Raw genomic sequence first — 4,592 nt, 5'->3', positions numbered from 1 at the left:
GACTCAATGGAGCTATTTTACAAATATTATCCCATGGATTTATTGGTGCTACACTTTTTTTCTTGGCAGGAACCGCTTCTGATAGAATGCGTCTTGTTTATCTCGAAGAACTGGGGGGAATATCCATCCCAATGCCTAAAATTTTTACCATGTTTAGTAGCTTTTCAATGGCTTCTCTTGCCTTACCAGGAATGAGTGGTTTTGTCGCAGAATTAGTAGTATTTTTTGGACTAATTACTAGTCCAAAATTTCTGTTAATGCCAAAAACACTAATTACTTTTGTAATGGCAATTGGAATGATATTAACTCCTATTTATTTATTATCTATGTTACGCCAGATGTTCTATGGATACAAGCTATTTAATGTTCCAAACGCAAATTTTGTGGATTCTGGACCACGAGAACTCTTTATTTTAATCTGTATCTTTTTACCAGTAATAGGAATTGGTATTTATCCAGATTTTGTTCTCTCCCTATCCGTTGACAGGGTAGAGGCTCTCTTATCCAATTATTATCCTAAATAGGTTTGCTTTTTTTTACTCGTCTGCTCTATTAATGCAGAAATAAGTAAAAAAGTATAATTAGATCTATCTCGAATTTTTGAGAACCCTTTGAGAAGGCGTTCAAGGGGTTCTCAAATAAAACATAAAAGTAAAAACCTTCATTTCATGAAGGTTTTATTTTATGTAATCATTTAGGTGTTAATGTAAACGAACCATAACTATGTAAGCCTATTCCTAATAGATTTATACCAAAATAACAAATCCAAATTATAAGAAATCCTATCGAAGCTATAAGTGCAGAATTCGTACCCTTCCAATTTGTATTTGTTCTACTATGTAAATAAATTGCGAATATGGTCCAAGTAATAAATGCCCAAGTTTCCTTAGGATCCCAATTCCAATAGGATCCCCAGGCCTCATTAGCCCATACTGCTCCACAAAGAATACCTACGGTTAAAAGGGTAAATCCTAGGCTAATGACACGATAACTCCAAGAATCCAAACGCTCCGTTAATTGATATTTGTAATAATTTGGAAATGAAGGGACAGAGGTTCTTTTTAAAGCACTTCTTTTTGCATAAAAATATTTAATATCACTAAAGAAAAATGTTTTATTTAAAACATTTTTTTTCTTTTTAGAAAAGAAATGGAAATTATTTCGAAATCTAATGATTAGAATAGCGGCAGATAATAAGGATCCGCACAAAAGAGTTGCATAGCTTAATAACATCATACTGACATGCATCATTAACCACTGAGATTGTAGAGCAGGTACTAGTATCGTGGATTGATGCATTTCAGTTAAAAGACCCGATGTGGCAAAGCCTTGCGTTAAAATAGTACTTGGCGTAGTTATTGTGCTTAAATCATTTTTAGAGTTCTGTATTTTAGGAATGGTATGAAGAATATACAGGGCCCATGAAAGGAAGATCAATGACTCATATAAATTACTTAATGGAAAATGTCCCGAGGAAGCCCAACGAGAAACTAAGAATCCTGTTATAGAGAAAAAAGTAACTATCATTCCTTTTTCTGACGAATCACGTAATCCTCCAAGTTCACGAACTAATAAGGTTATAAAATGAATCGTAATCACAATTGAAATCGTTGAGAAAGAGATATGAGTTAGTATATGTTCTAAAGTTGCAAATAGCATAAGGGGAAGGTCCCATTACAAAATTGTAAATTTCGAATTGATTTCTAATCTATTGTATTCTTTTTCAAGAATGCCGCCACTCGGATTCGAACCGAGATGCTTGAGCACTGCTTCCTAAGAGCAGCGTGTCTACCAATTTCACCATGGCGGCTAACTTCAAATAATAGGTAACTTAAAAGAATAATAGCTATTATCTTGGGAATCGTCGATATTGGGAAAGTCCATAAAATTTAGGAACATTAGAGTTTTCATTAAAATAGACTTCGTTTGGTAGTATCGTTTCCATTTTTTTTTTACAATAAACTCTTGCTTTGCCCAATAGAAACACAAACACTGCTTGAAAGAGTTGGAATTTCTTTTTTCTAACTTGCAATTGTAGAACTAATTTTTTCTAATTAATTTCTCGTTTACATTTTGAAAATTCTTTCAATACAATGAAAAAAATCCAAAAGGGTTTCTATTTAATGATGAAATTAAAATGGATAAATGGAAAAGGCTTTTTGGATTTTTTAAAAATTTCTAGAATGAAAGTCTTTATGCTCTTATTAATAAGATTTACTAACCTTATGATTTTGGAGAAGATAGGTGGAAGTTGTAAGTCCTATTGTAAGAATACTCCACTTTTCATAATTTTCATAATAGAATATGAGGATTCTATTATGAAAATTATGAAAAGTTCATTGATAGGAAAAGAATACTTAGCACACAGTATACCAAACAAAACTTTTTTTTCTTGTATATATAAGATAAGAGGGGTTTTTTGTTCTAAGAATATTGTACCGAGTAATTCGACACATAAAAGTACATTCAAAGAAGAATCAAAATTATTAAATAATTGGAATTCTTTTTTGATAAGTCAATTCATATTATTCCAAAATCTTATTATTTGTTTGTTGCCCAGAAAAACCCTTTGGTTTTGGATGCTCATTACCGCTCGAAAATGATCTTGATTTTACTAAAGAATAAGATTGTACTATGGAAAAATAAGTCTTTTTCTTCCAAATATTTTTACGAATACGCTTTTTTGACATTGAAGTACGTTTTTTTGGAACTGCCATTCAAAAAGGAAATTACTTTTTTCTAGTTGTATGTGAAAGACATCTATTGCTGCAAATCAATCCTTCTTTCTTCTTTTTATTAGTATTTATACTTAGATACTGAAAGATACTTAAATTTTGAATTATTTTTTACTTCATTTTGTCTAATGCGGATAAGACAACAAGAATTTTTTAACATTTTTTCTTTATATATTTTATACTTGTTTTTTAATAATATAGAATATATAGAAAGGTTTCTCATTTAAATCTATTTATATCTATTTATATATCAAGTATACTCCATATATAGATATATGGTATGGAAGCCTATCCCCCATATAAGATAAGACGGGGGGATAAAAAGAAGGGAAAATGAAAATAGTTAATTAAGTTCAGAATGGTATTCCATAAAGGAAAGGAATTCCAATCAAAACAAAAAATACTGAGTCTCTTAAACAAGACATTCTAAAACTTAGGTAATTTATAGTCATTAGGATTTTAGTTCTATATGAAGTAAGGACTATTCGATAATTTCTTATAAACATAGGTTTTCATTGGAATTCACTCAATCAGTTAATTATGGAACAAGAGAGCTGTTTCATCTTTGTTTTAAAGAAATATAAAAATGAATTATGAATAGAAAGTAAAATGATTCCACTTTTTTTTTTTATTTTTATAAATATCTTTATTTAGTTAATAAAATAACTAGGTAACGAAGTTATTTTATTAACTTTTTTAATTTAACCAACTAAACCCATTCTTAATTTTTAATTATTTCAATGAGATAAATTTTGGAAAAATTAAGAATTTCAGTATTTTTTCTTATTCTTTTTATTTATTCTTTCAGAAAGAGATAAGAATTGGTTTGGTGAATCGGAAACAATTTTATAGAAAAATTGAAGTAAAAATTGAAGTAAAAATTGCAATTTCTTTTCTTATGGAACATACATATCAATATGCATGGGTAATCCCTCTCTCTCCCACTTCCAGTTATTATGTCAATGGGATTTGGCCTTATTCTTATTCCTACAGCAACAAAAAATCTTCGTCGCATATGGGCTTTTCCTAGTGTTTTACTCTTAAGTATAGCTATGGTATTCTCAGTTCAACTGTCTATTCAACAAATAAATGGAAGTTCGATCTATCAATATCTATGGTCTTGGACCGTCAATAATGATTTTTCTTTAGAATTTGGATACTTGATTGACCCACTTACTTCTATTATGTTAATGCTAATTACTACTGTAGGAATCCTGGTTCTTATTTATAGTGATGGTTATATGTCTCACGATGAAGGATATTTGAGATTTTTTGTTTATATAAGTTTTTTCAATACTTCCATGTTGGGATTGGTTACTAGCTCCAATTTGATACAAATTTATTTTTTTTGGGAACTCGTGGGAATGTGTTCTTATTTATTGATAGGCTTTTGGTTTACACGACCAATCGCAGCGAGTGCTTGTCAAAAAGCTTTTGTAACTAATCGTGTAGGGGATTTTGGTCTATTATTAGGAATTTTAGGTTTTTTTTGGATAACAGGTAGTTTAGAGTTTAGGGATTTGTTCAAAATAGCTAATAACTGGATTCCTAATAATGGAATTAACTCTTTACTTACTACTTTGTGTGCTTTTTTATTATTCCTTGGTGCAGTTGCGAAATCCGCACAATTCCCTCTTCACGTATGGTTACCCGATGCTATGGAAGGGCCCACTCCTATTTCGGCTCTTATACACGCAGCAACTATGGTTGCTGCGGGAATTTTTCTTCTAGCTCGACTTCTTCCTCTTTTCATATCTTTACCTTTGATAATGAGTTTTATTTCTTTAGTAGGTACAATAACACTATTCTTAGGAGCTACTTTAGCTCTTGCTCAGAGAGATATTAAAAGAAGCTTAG

At 30.6% G+C, this 4,592-nt stretch overlaps 1 non-coding gene across 1 annotated transcript; it reads right to left on the bottom strand.

Moving 5' to 3' along the window:
• Positions 1–1,730: 1,730 nt before the first annotated feature.
• TRNAL-UAG (transfer RNA leucine (anticodon UAG)) lies at positions 1,731–1,810 on the bottom strand. The gene has a single exon. It is a non-coding gene; the product is annotated as a tRNA-Leu (tRNA).
• Between the last annotated feature and the right edge of the window lie 2,782 nt (positions 1,811–4,592).

Source organism: Aegilops tauschii, unplaced genomic scaffold (assembly GCF_002575655.3).
Source record: "Aegilops tauschii subsp. strangulata cultivar AL8/78 unplaced genomic scaffold, Aet v6.0 ptg000732l_obj, whole genome shotgun sequence".
NCBI lineage: Eukaryota > Viridiplantae > Streptophyta > Magnoliopsida > Poales > Poaceae > Aegilops > Aegilops tauschii.
The sequence above is the reverse complement of the archived record's forward strand: the minus strand, read 5'-3'. Positions and strand labels throughout refer to the sequence as shown.